The following is a 13831-nucleotide window of genomic DNA, read 5'->3' as shown; positions in this document are numbered from 1 at the left end:
CTCTTCCAGTAGCCCTAAAATCCAATGTTATGACTTATTATATAAATAGTAAATGACTTGAACTTTTAGTCATGGTGGTATTAAGAGATTAGCAAATCCTCTCAGGTTAAAAAAAAACATATAAAGTTGGACAAAATTGTCGAAAATTGACCAAAGGTGATAACAAATTGAGATATTTATTCTTTATTTATTTATTTATTTATTTATTTATTTATTTATTTTATTTTGCATTCATTCTCTCTTTATATAGACTCTGGTTCTAGAAACAATTCGCCTGCAGCCAGCTGGCTGGACTATTTACAGGCCCATTGTGGGCTGTACGTTGGCCACCTCCCCGCATGGTGCTCAGCTGTGACGCCGAAATAAGTTAGGGCTGGCCAGGCGGGGCAGGGCAGGGACTAGGGCTGTACACAGAAGTGCTGGAGGCTCGGGGCCTCACTACTGCCGAGGGCCGGGCCGGGGCTGTAAACATGGCCAGGGCTGCCCTGCCCACCCCTAGTGGTCGGTAACGACTGGAAGCAGAGCAGCCAGGCAAGGCCGGGAGGCTCAGGCGTCCGACAGTCAGCTCTGGATCCGGTCCACCCACTGCTGGGCTGAGGGCACGTCCTGGGCACAAAAGTCGTAAACGCGAGGAGTTGTCTTCACGTCAAAGAAGGCCTTCTCATCCACGCTTTTAGGGGCGCCCATGGTGGCCATGCCAGGGGCCACAGCCTCCACTTCCACCAGGTCGATGACACCCTTGCACTCAGTGTCCACACGGTGGTCGTAGTAGCGTAGCTGGTGCTTGGTCTTGTCTAACATGAACCAGCGGGCCTTCCAAGGCTTCATGAAGGCCCCCTTCTTGTACAGAGTGCCCTCGTAGGACCTGTTCTCACTCTCAGCTGTCTGGAACTGGCTGTAAGGGTGTTGGTGCTGCCGCAGGCAGCCTGGCGGGAGCCAGATGTGGTCGAGCCTCTATTCTGGTCACTCTCCAGGCTGAGGCTCAAGGTGGAGCCCACGGGTTCCTCCTGCAGGTACATACCCAGCGAGCAGCGGTGGTGAGGTGCCGTGGACACTAGGAGGGAGCTAGGGGTGCCACGTCCATCTGGCCGGGCTTCAAGGCGCCGTGCAGCCTTCACGCGGTCCCAGGTGTCCTTCCAGCGCTTAGCTGGTTGGCTCAACTCTGTCTCCAACCTCTGCAGGCGTGAGATGGCGTCAGGCTGGGCTCGGGGGCAGCTGTGGTAGCAGGGCCACACCACACAGCACCTGCTCTGGGGAGCGCCTCCGTCAAACCGTTCTTCCTCAGGGGCTCAGGGGGCCCCTGAGCCAGTTCCCAGTCATAGGGAGGGCCCTCGGCCAGCATCTCCTCAGCGCAGAAGTCCTACACTTTCAGGTTGGACACGTTGCTGTAGGGCCGCAGGACCTCTGTGTCCTCGGGTGCATTCATGTAGTTGTGGAACATGGCTGTCCTCTTGCTCATCCAGTCCACACAGAGATCTGCAAGGCAGCTGGCTCCTGCGCTGCCCCTTCTCCTGGTACAGCAGCCCCAGCTCAATGTGCTCATAGTCAGAGTCCAGCAGGAAGATCTGGAAACAGCGGGACACGTGGTGGTAGCCGAGGAACTTGAGATAGAACTGGCTGAACTCAAACTCCATGGGGAACTGCAGGTGGACCTGGTGTAGGCAGTCCAAGAACTACAGGAAGATAGTGTGAAGCCGCTGCTCTGTCCAGCCAGAATGTGGGCTCCCCCGTGGCTGAAGCGATGACTGAAGGACAGCCACTCCTTCTCCACCAGCAGGCGGAACCCCTCCAGCGTGCAGTAGAAGGGGTCTGAGAACAGCTGCACCAAGGATACCACATGGGTGGTGATGTCCCAGCCGTCCTCCAGGCCCATCAGCATGGAGGAACTTGAGTCCAGGAGCTCCCACCTCCCAGCACCGACACCTGCAGCAGCTTGTGGATCTGAATCAGCCACTCTGAGTCCTCCAGCAAGCACAGGAAGGAGGCTAGGCTGGGCTCAGCAGTAGGGCAGCCCAGGACACATGCCTTCAGCAGCTTCTTGAAGCTAGCCTTCACCTGCCGTGCCTGGAGTACCTTAATGGGCACCAGCTCTCACTGCTGCAGGGGGTCCGGCCGCACATTCTTGAGCTGGCCTTTGTCCCTGAGGATGTAGAGGGCTGCTTGCTGTGGCCACAGGAAGCCCGGGTCGGGGGCCGGGGGACACCCGTTGGCCTGGGGTGGGGCCATCGCGTCTCTGCCAGCTAGCTGGGAGCCCACATTGGCACCAAGCCCACTGCTGCGCCCACAGGTCCAGACACTGCCCCCACTTACCTCGGGGTGTAGTCAGTCTGGATGCCGCCGCCATGGGGTTGGACAGAGTGGTGACCCTGGCTCTGGGGCTGCCAATGTGACTCCCCACGTGGGCTGAGGAGAAGCCACTAAGCGTGTTGCGTCCGGACGCACTGGAGTAGCGGGGCATGGAGCTGACAACAGCCTGCAGGTACTTCTCCTGCTCCAGGCTACTCGAGTCTGCCTGGAACTGGCCTGGAGAAGGTGCGTTCTGGGCCTTAAAAAGTCCGACGACACCTATGCCGTACAGGCCCCCAGAATGCAGCAGTACTGCCTTGGACCGCCGGATGCGCCAGCAGACAACGGTGAAGCGGTTCTGGCGGTAACAGTAGGACACGCGCTGCAGCGCGTTGTCCTGGACACTCTGGGGCACGATCAGCAGCCCCGGGTACCTGCGGTAGATGGCATACATGCGGTTGACCAGAGAAATGCGGAAGGATTCAGACTTGGCCCGGCTCAGGCGGCTGATCAGGGGGCCCAGGCCAAGGCACTGATAGTCGCGGCAGCAAGCCCTTTCCACCAGGAGGCTGCTCATGGTCATGCGGTCCGAGGGCTTCAAGGCTGAGGACGGGGTCAGCGTGCTGGGCTCCAGCTCTTCCGACACTGAGATCTCCTCCTCCTGGTCCTCCGAGGGCGGCTGGCCCCAGTGCTCCTAGCTGAGTGGGGGTCGTACTTCTTGCGAGTGACATGCTGCCGCCCGATGGTCTTATTGACGTTCTTAACCAGGTTCCAGGACAGGGTTCTGAGGGAAGGACCCTTGTTCTTGGTGACTCGGGGTGGCTGGCCGGGTGTGTAGGTAGAGCCCAGGGTGAAGGAGAAGGTGGTCCTGACATCCGGTGTGTACTGCAGCTTATGCAGCTGCTTGCGGAAGAGCTCGGCACTGTCAGACCCTACCTCCTCATCAAAGGCCATTTTCAGCAGCTGGAATGTGCAGGAGCGCAGCTGCAGCCCGTCCTGCAATAGCTGATCCACAGGGGTCTGGATGCTGATGCATTTCTCCTTGGTCAGCGCGGCCACCGGGAAGGAGCGGAACACCACCTTCTGCCCCACCAGGGGGTCTGTGAGCATCCCCGTGAAGATGACCCGGTACATAGTAAGGAAGAGGGTGCCCTCAGCTGGGAGCAGTGCTGGCCACCCCGCACTGCCCGCCCCCACACCCTCCTCACGCCCATCCGGTGGCAGGTAGATGCCCAGGCCATCCAGCACACACTCCTCACCAGACAGCAGGCGCAGCCTTAATAGCTTGGGTTTCTGGATGGGCATCAGCCTCCGGTTCTCCCGCTGCACCGCCTCCAGGGTCTCAATGTTTATCTGGAGGATGTCTGGCACCATGACATGCAGCCCCTTGAGGTGGTCACTGGTGACCCCACTCTCTGTGCAGACTTTGTCCACAAAGCGGTTGATGAAGCGGACCACAGCCCCAGCTACATTGCAGGTCTCTCTGTCCTCAAAGCCGCTCCCCGTGTCATAGCTCTCAGCCACACTGCCAGCCATGCTGTTGGGGACCAGGCTGTTGCTGGTGCTCTCCAGGTCACCCAGCCTGGGCGCTCCTGAAGCAGGCGGCTCTTGCTGCTGTCCAGAGGCAGCAGGAGGTAGCTCACACAGTTGGCATAGTGGATGGCCTGGCTGAACACTGTGCTCTCCTCCTTCTGCATCAGCTCCTGCTGCTTCTCACCGCTCAGGGATGGCCACAGGCACCGCTGCTCAGAAGCCACTTCTAGGGCAGAGCGCTCTCTCATCCTCCTGGGAAGGTGCCTCCCCAACCTCCTGGGCTGGGGCCTGGTCCTCGGTGGGCTCCAGGTAAAGGACCCAGATATGAGTCTGCATGTCCCAGTAGAACACGGCCTCCCAGAACTGTGGCATGCTCCACACCACGTGCTCCTGCACAGAGCTGTAAGAGAACTACCTCACCCCTCGGCTCAGCTTCCAGGAAGGCTGTGACCAGAGGCAGCAGAGCAGCCGAGATGCTATGCTTGTCCAGAGAAGTGCAGTCCTGCAGGCAGCAGTTCATCATACTGATGACAAAGTCAAACTGCTGGTGGTCCAGGACCGCCCAGTTCTGTTGCACATGCAGGTACAGTTCCCGGGTGAGGCAGTGGCAGGCAGCTCGCCCCTGCAGGGCCCTCAGCACAGCTAGGAGCAGCTTCTTGGCCTCAAGCATCTTCCCCTCAAACACGTGGGAGATGCAGTTGCCCATGACCTCCAGCTGCCCTGGGCTCTTGACCTGCAGCCTGCTGCACCCATCCAGTATGGCAGTCATGCGGGGCCCTGAGGGCCCTGTGGTCCTCCTCGCAGCCTTCATGGCTAGGGTTGCACCTTGCATCTTGGCCTCAGCCTGGTCCACGATCCACTGCATGGCGCCCTCATCCAGCCAGGGGAAGGGCCGGGGCTCCCATCTCAGGTGGCTGCTGTCACCCGGCCTCTGCATCTTGTGCATCGCCAAGTCTGGGTACAGGTTCTCATTCTTGTAGAGCTGCTCTGCCAGTTCTTGGATGTGATGCAGGACTCGTTGGGGGTGGTTCTCATCTGCCCACCTCTGTGCCACCTCGTGGGCCACCAGCTCATCAAACAGGTCCGTGGGGCAGTACGGGACCCCACACTCCAACACAAAGAGAGCAAAGGCCATGCCCTCCAGCACATTCATCAGGAAATTGTCCTCCACCAGCCCACGCTGGCCCAGGAAGGTTGCCTTATGGAAGCTGATGACAGGCTCCGGGTGAATGCACACGATGTGCAGGCACCAGAGATAGCCCTGCAGCAGCTGATGGAAGAGCCGCAGCTCTTTGTCCTGCATATTCAAGGAGGAGGGGGACGTCATGGGTGGAGGGAAGACGAGGTCAACCAACTCCAGCTCCGGGTCCAGGACCATTCTTAGAACACTGTGCGTCTGACTCTGCAGTGGCTCTAGCAAGGGTGGAATGTGCACACACTCAGGGATGGTCACCCTCTCTCCATCCAGATCAGCTACAATCACGTCTAGCAGCTCCTGGGTCTCTGCCTGGAAGGCCGCATTGACCCCGATTATGAAGGGCGTGGGTGTGCTGAGGACCTCCAGCAGCTGGGCCGGCAGGATGGGCACATAGGTGAAGCTGTATCTGAGAGGAAACAGCAACGCCAGGAGGCTCCTGCAGGCATCGGTGAGCTGCTGGTAGCTCCGGGACAGGAAGAGAACCTCGTGCTCCATGAGGGCGGCACAGAACAAAGACAGTACGTTGGTGATGCCCAGCTGGCAGAAGAGCAGGCCATGCTGCAGCTGCTGATGGGCAGGGAGTCGGCCAGTGGAGTCTGGATGACCTGCCGGTCACCAGCCCCCAAAGAAATCATCCTCTGCTAGCCCCCACCCAGGGGCACGGTGCACGTCAGCAGGTTCCCAATTACGTTCCCTGGGAACACATTCAGGCCCTCCACGTGGATGGCATAGATGAGGCCGAGGCTGTTCCTGAACACCTCCGCATGGTCAAGTCGCGACACAGGTACCAGCGTCTTTGGGGCAAACATCTGGGCAGATGGGCAGGCTCTGTGGGCGACAGGTGCGTCTGGCCTCCCTCATCCTCCTCTTCCTCCCACTCTGTGGCATCCTTAGCGCGTGTCGTTTCCTGCTCCCAGAAGGTCAAGCAGCACAGTAGTGGCGCCCAGAGTTGATGTCGGTGAGGACAGCAACAAAGAAGGTCGGTGGATTCCTCTCGGGACACAGCTGCCACCCGCTGGACTGGCAAAACAGCTGGGGGAATAGGTTGGCCTCCAAGTCCTTCTCCGGGAAGAACTGCAGAATCTGGCCCTGGCCTTTTCCACTCCCGCGCGGTGCAGCCTGAATGCCACCAGCAGGAAGTAGTCTGTGATCCGCGCCATGGGGAGGGACGCTGGGCGGCCCGAGGGGCGCGGGCGGGCTCCGCGGCTCGGGGACTCGAGGGCTGCGCGCTCATGGCCCGGGCCTGGCCCTGGACCGCGCACCCCGGACACCCCGGGTTCGCTCGGCGGCGGCCCGGGCTCCAGACACCATCTTCTCAGCCAGCTGGCCCGCCTGGCTGTTCTTGAAAATGTTATAGAGCTTCAGGTAAAGGCAGCAGGAATCTGTGGCCCTCTTCGCAAAGACTACCTCCATCCTTCCTCCCCCTCAGTCAGTAAGAACAGTAATTTTACCAACCTGAAGTTCAACACGGAATTCATAAACTTTGGTGCTAGAGGGGGCTGACTCAATTGGGCAATAGGTCAAAATACTACAGCCTTCCTCGCTAAAAGTGGAAACTCAGTAGGAAACAAAAAAAGAAAGAAGACTTGTAGCTTTTCCAGCTCAAGGTTACAATCACAGTTACAAGTGGTAGACCAATAAGAAATTGAATAGCGAGATCCTGGATATGATACATCCACAGTAGGATTAGATAAGATCACCACACATTTCTGGCCTGCAGATAACCAATGCATTTGTGCAGGTGAGACTCAAGAAAGCCAGGTGGGAAAGTAAGGCCATGGCAGACTTGAGAATGGGAGAACTCTGAATGTGCTTCCTGACCCACACAAAGATCAGTCATCAGGAGGTAGGAGCTTTATGGGTTCAAGGTGCTTGAGAAAAATCTGGCCAAATCTTGATTGATCTCTAAGTTATGCAGACAAAGGGACAACCTCAATAGCTACATGTCATGGGGAAGAAAGATTATACAGTTTAAATCTATGGAAATTACTTAATCAACAACAACATCCTCAGAAAAATTAGTCAGAATTCAGAGTTGCCATAATATATTATCTAAAATTTCCATTTTGGGGCAAAACAACTACTAAGCATGCAAATAATTAGGAAAGCATGATCCACACTCACGAAAAAAAGGAATCAATAGAGATTGACTCAGAGTAGCAGCTGGGTGCAGTGGCTCACACCTGTAATCCCAGCACTTTGGAAGGCCAAGGCGGGTGGATCACCTGAGGTAGGGATTTCGAGACCAGCCTGACCAACATGGAGAAACCCTGTCTCTACTAAAAATACAAAATTAGCCTGGCTTGGTGGCGTGTGCCTGTCATCCCAGCTACTGGAGAGGCTGAGGCAGGAGAATCACTTGAACCCAGGGGGCAGAGGTTGTGGTGAGCTGAGGTTGCACCATTGTACTCCAGCCTGGGCAACAAGAGCGAAACTCTGTCTTGAAAAAAAAAAAAAAGAAGAAAGAAAGAAAAAGAAAAAAAGAAATTGACTCAGAGTAGACCTAGATGATGTATGTGGCAAACAAATAATTAATGAAACACATGATGTCTACGATTCCGTAAATAATCTTTACAGAGAAATAGAACCCAAAAACCCAAATATTGGAAGTGAAAAAGAAGCAAATAGAAATTCCAGAGTTGAAAAGTATTTTCAATATGAAGATTTTGCTTGTTATATCAACAACAAATTTGAGATGAGGGGCGAAAGAAGCAGTAAGCTGAAATATAGTTCAGTAGAAATATCTCAATCTGAAAAGTACAGACAATTTTTTTTTAATAAACGTAGCATCAGAGGCATGTGGGGCAATGTTAAGCCTACCAACATATGTGAAATAAGGGTCCCAGAAGTAAAAAAAGAGAAGGGAAGGGGAAAATAATTTATGTGAAAAAATAATAGATAAAATCCTCCAAAATTTGATGAAAGGCTGTCTACAAATATTAAAAGCTCCACAAACCCCAAATAGGATAAGCATATCAGAATTCACACCTAGACACATCATAATCAATGACTGAAATAGAAATACAAAGACAAAATCTTGAAAAAAGTAAGAGAAAAAAATGACTCATCAGATATGGAAAAAAATATGATTAATAGCTGACTTATCATTATAAACAGTGAAGACCAGGAAGCAGTAAAATGACATATTCAAGTGCTGAATTTTTTTTTCTTTTTCTTTTTTTTTTTTTTTTTGAGACTGAGTCTTGCTCTGTCACCCAGGCTGGAGTGCAGTGGCATGATCTCTGCTCATTGCAAGTTCCGCCTCGCAGGTTCACGCCATTCTCCTGCCTCAGCCTCCTGAATAGCTGGGACTACAGGCACCCACCACCACGCCCAGCTAATTTTTTGTATTTTTAGTAGAGATGGGGTTTCACCGTGTTAGGCAGGATGGTCTCAATCTCCTGACCTTGTGATCTGCCCGCCTTGGCCTCCCAAAGTGCTGGGATTATAGGCATGAGCCACCGTGCCCGGCTTTGCTGAATATTTTTAACTGTCAACCAAGAATTCTGTGTCCATCAAAACTATTCTCCAAAAAATAAAAGCAAAATAAACACATTTCCAAGTAAATGAAAACTGAGAAAATGCATTACTAGAAGATTTGACCTAGAAGCAGCACTAAAGGAAGAACTTTAGGCTTAACAAAATATTCCCAGCACCTTAGGCTTAATAAAACATTCCCAGACAGAAACTAAAGTTCACGGGGAGAAATGAAGAGCACTGGAAGTGGTAAAATGTAGGTAGATTGAAAGACCCCCTTTTCCACTTACTTTCCTTTTGAAAATAGACATTTTAAACAATTATTGTAAAACTTTATTGTTAAAGTTTTACATATTCATACACACACAGTTAGATGTATGGATATGTGTGTGTATTTATTTATGACGGTAATAATCAAAAAAGAGGAAAGAAATGGAATTATATTAAAGTTGCTCTATTTTACTGGAATTATGTTAGCATTAACCTGAGGTAGAACTACACACAAAAAAACCCATAAAACATTACTGTGAGAAATTTAAAGATCTAAATGAAAGGAGATGTACCATGCTCACTGATTGAAAAACATTATTGTTAATATGACAGTCCTCCCCAGATTGATCTACAGCTGAAACTCAATCCATACGAAAATTCCAGGAGCATTTTTTCACAGACATAGACAAGCCAATCCAAAAAAAATTATTTGGCAATGCAAAATACTTAGAACAGCCTAAACAGTTTTGAATAAGAAATACAAATTTGGTAAATGTATATTTGAAATGAAATAGTTCCCTTGACCCCTTCATGAGTCTTGTGAAGGGGTTGGCTTGTTTACTCAGCCCACAGGTCTCAACCCCTCATGGGAGGGGAAGCATGCAGGTGAGCAGGTGCAGAGGCTAGGATGAGTGCTTCTGGGCAACCAGGAGGAGCAGAACTCCATGTGGTCCCGTGGCAGTGTCTAGGAGTTGCCCATGACCCCTGGAGTTACAGTATGCCCTTTTAGTTTTGCTATCCGTGGATGGCTTAAGTATTAGACAGCTCAGTGGAGGGCCAGTGTGACAGCCTTTTGCACCCACACCTGGGACCTTGTCCAGCATCCAGGAGGAGTCAGGTTGCATGAATGAATTGAAGGATGGTAAATGCAGAAGATTTTATTGCCAATGAAAGTGGCTCTCAGTGGGATGGGCAGCTGGAAAGGGAATGGAGTGGGAAAGTGGTCTTCCCCTGGAGTTCAGCTGGGAATGTCCCCAGACAAACTCTTCTCTGAGGTCCTACTGTCAAGCTGTCCCTCTGAAGTCAAGCTGCTTCTCACTGACATCAAGGTGCTGCTTCTCTTCTCTCCTTCTCTGCTGCACTGCTTTGCCCCTCTGCCAGTGGAGCCTAGGGTTTATATGGGTGCAGGATGGGGAGCAGGGCAGGCCAGGGTGGTTTTGGAAAACGCAACATTCAAGGGGGAAAACAGAAATGCACATTCTCACTTTGGGTCACAGGTCCAGGCTTGAGGGGGAGACCTCACCAGGGACCCCACCCTTTTCTACCTAGTACCTCCTATTCATATCACACTGACTAATTTTGATACTAACCATAAAGCTACAGTAATCAAGAGTGTAATGATACTGGAGTAATAAAGACAGACAAATAAATCAAAGGAACAGAATATAGAGTCCAGAAATAAACTCTTACCTTTATGGTCAATTGAGTTTTAACAAAGAGGCCAAGACAATTCATTAGAAAAGGAGAGTGATTTCAACAAATGATGCTAAAACAATTGAATATTCATGAGAAAAAAATGATCATAAACCCTTGGCTTATATTAGACATAAAAACTACTCCAAAATAGAACATAGACCTAAATGTAAGTAAGAGCTAAAACTATAAAACTTTAGAATAAAACATAGAAGAAAATCTTTCTGGCCTTAATTTAGGCAAAATTTTACTTGATTGGATACCAAAAGTATCCAATCATTAAATAATATAATTGGAAATTGAACTTCATAAAAATTTTAAAAATATGCTTTTCAAATGCCAACTTTAGAAAAATAAAGAAAACCAAAGACTGAAAAAAGATATTTGAAAATAACATATCTAATAGAGGACTTGTGTCCAGAATATATCAATAACTCTTACAACTCAATAATATAACAAACAATTCAATAAAAATAGATAAAATGTTTGAACAGACATTTCACTAAAAAAAAAACCAAAAACACATACACAGAAATTGCTCACAAGCTCATGAAGAGATACTAAACATCTTTTAGTAACTAGGGAAAAGTAAATTAAAAGCGCACACCCACTATAATGACTGCAATAAAAAAGATTGACAATACCAGGTGTTGGCATGAATGTGAAGAAACTAGAACTCTTAGCCATTGCTAGTGATGAAGTAAAATGGTACAGTCACTTTAGAAAACAGTTTGATGGGGTTTTTTAAAGTTAAATATTAATAATATTAATGTATGACCCAGTAATTCCATTCCCAGGTAACTTCTCAAGAGAAATGAAATATGTCTACACACAGTTTTGTCCACAAATATTTCTAGCAGAATTATTCATAATAACCAAATGCTGAAAAAAAAAAACCAAATGTCCATCAACTGGTGAATGCATAAACAAAGTATACAAAGTATTTATACAATTGGATACTATTCAGCAATACAAAAGAATAACAACTGATAGATACAACAATAAAATGAACCTCAAAAATCTGGCAAATAAAAGAAACCATACACAAAGACTACCTATTGTATTATTCCAATTCTAAAATTCTAAATAATAAAAAAGGCAAAACCACAGTAACAGAAAGCAGATCAGAGGCTATCTGAAATGGGATGGGAGTGAGAATTGACTGCAAACAGGCATGAGGGATTTTGGAGTGATAGGGTATTCTCAAATCGGATTATGACACTGGTTGTGCCACTGAATAAATTTGCTCAAAATCATTGAACCGTATGCTTAAAACAAGTGGATATTATGGCTTTAAATTATGCATCAATAAGGCTGTTTTAGAAACCAATAGATATTTATCAAAGAAAATAAAAACAAAAAGTGTGGGAGGGTGGAGCCAAGATGGCTGAATAGGAACAGCTCCAGTCTATAGCTCCCAGCATGAGCAACACAGAAGATGGGTGATTTCTGCATTTCCAACTGAGGTATCGGGTTCATCTCACTAGGGAGTGCCAGACAGTGGGTGCAGTGCACCAAGCATGAGCCGAAGCAGGGCGAGGCATCGCCTCACCCGGGAAGCACAAGGGGTCAGGGAATTCCCTTTCCTAGTCAAAGAAATGGGTGACAGATGGCACCTGGAAAATCGGGTCACTCCCACCCTAATACTGTGCTTTTCCAATGGGCTTATCAAACGGCACACCAGGAAATTATATCCCGCACCTGGCTTGGAGGGTCCTACTCCCACAGAGCCTTGCTCATTGCTAGCACAGCAGTCTGAGATCAAACTGCAAGGCGGCAGTGAGGCTGGGGGAGGGGCACCCGCCATTGCTCAGGCTTGAGTAGGTAAACAAAGCGTCCCGGAAGCTTGAACTGGGTGGAGCCCACCACAGCTCAAGGAGGCCGGCCTGCCTGCCTCTGTAGGCTCCACCTCTGGGACAGGGCACAGACAAACAAAAGACAGCAATAACCTCTGCAGACTTAAATGTCCCTGTCTGACAGCTTTGAAGAGAGTAGTGGTTCTCCCAGCATGCAGCTTGAGATCTGAGAACGGGCAGACTGCCTCCTCAAGTGGGTCCCCGACCCCGGAGTAGCCTAACTGGAAGGCACCCCCCAGTAGGGGCGGACTGACACCTCACACAGCCAGGTACTCCTCTGAGACAAAACTTCCAGAGGAACGGTCAGGCAGCAGCATTTGCAATTCACCAATATCTGCTGTTCTAGAGCCTCCGCTGCTGATACCTAGGCAAACAGGGTCTGGAGTGGACCTCCAGTAAACTCCAACAGACCTGCAGCTGAGGGTCCTGACTGTTAGAAGGAAAACTAACAAACAGAAAGGACATCCACACCAAAAACCCATCTGTACGTCACCATCATAAAAGACCAAAGGTAGATAAAACCACAAAGATGGGGAAAAAAATAGAGCAGAAAAACCGGAAACTCTAAAAATCAGAGCGCCTCTCCTTCTCCAAAGGAACACAGCTCCTCACCAGCAATGGAACAAAGCTGGACAGAGAATGATTTTGATGAGTTGAGAGAGGAAGGCTTCAGAACATCAAACTACTCTGAGCTAAAGGAGGAAGTTCGAACCAATGGCAAATAAGTTTAAAACTTTGAAAAAAATTAGACGAATGGATAACTGGAATAACCAATGCAGAGAAGTCCTTCAAGGACCTGATGGAGCTGAAAACCAAGGCACGAGAACTATGTGACAAATGCACAAGCCTCAGTAACTGACGCAATCAACTGGAAGAAAGGGTATCAGCGATGGAAGACGAAATGAATGATATGAAGCGTGAAGAGAAGTTTAGAGAAAAAAGAATACAAAGAAACAAACAAAGCCTCAAAGAAATATAGGACTATGTGAAAAGACCTAATCAACGTCTACTTGGTGTACCTGAAAGTGACGGGGAGAAAGGAACCAAGTTGGAAAACACTCTGCAGGATATTATCCAGGAGAACTTCCCCAATCTAGCAAGGCAGGCCAACATTCAAATTCAGAAAATACAGAGAATGTCACAAAGATACTCCTCGAGAAGAGCAACTCCAAGACACATAATTGTCAGATTCACCAAAGTTGAAATGAAGGAAAAAATGTTAAGGGCAGCCAGAGAGAAAGGTCGGGTTACCCACAAAGGGAAGCCCATCAGACTAACAGCTGATAGCTTGGCAGAAACTCTACAAGCCAGAAGAGAGTGGGGGCCAATATTCACCATTCTTAAAGAAAAGAATTTTCAACCCAGAATTTCACATCCAGACAAACTAAGCTTCATAAATGAAGGAGAAATAAAATACTTTACAGACAAGCAAATGCTGAGAGATTTTGTCACCACCAGGCCTGCCCTAAAAGAGCTCCTGAAGGAAGCATTAAACATGGGAAGGAACAACCGGTACCAGCCACTCCAAAAACATGCCAAATTGTAAAGACCATCAAGGCTAGGAAGAAACTGCATCAACTAACGAGCAAAATAACCAGTTAACATCATAATGACAGGATCAAATTCACACATAACAATACTAACCTTAAATGTAAATGGGCTAAATGCTCCAATTAAAAGTCACAGACTGGCAAATTGGATAAAGAGTCAAGACCCATCAGTGTGCTTTATTCAGGAAACCCATCTCACGTGCAGAGACACACATAGGCTCAAAATAAAGGCATGGAGTAAGATCTAC

At 49.3% G+C, this 13831-nt stretch overlaps 1 protein-coding gene and 1 pseudogene across 2 annotated transcripts in view; one reads left to right on the top strand and one right to left on the bottom strand.

Moving 5' to 3' along the window:
* XKR4 (XK related 4) overlaps nucleotides 1–13831 on the top strand; it is a 453736-nt gene that overhangs the window by 359233 nt on the left and 80672 nt on the right. The gene's annotated exons all lie outside the window — the stretch shown is intronic.
* Nucleotides 547–6207, bottom strand: LOC101144240 (myotubularin-related protein 5-like; annotated as a pseudogene).

Source organism: Gorilla gorilla, chromosome 7 (assembly GCF_029281585.2).
Source record: "Gorilla gorilla gorilla isolate KB3781 chromosome 7, NHGRI_mGorGor1-v2.1_pri, whole genome shotgun sequence".
Taxonomy (NCBI): domain Eukaryota; kingdom Metazoa; phylum Chordata; class Mammalia; order Primates; family Hominidae; genus Gorilla; species Gorilla gorilla.
Note: the sequence above shows the minus strand (reverse complement) of the source record. Positions and strands in the feature narration are given on the sequence as shown.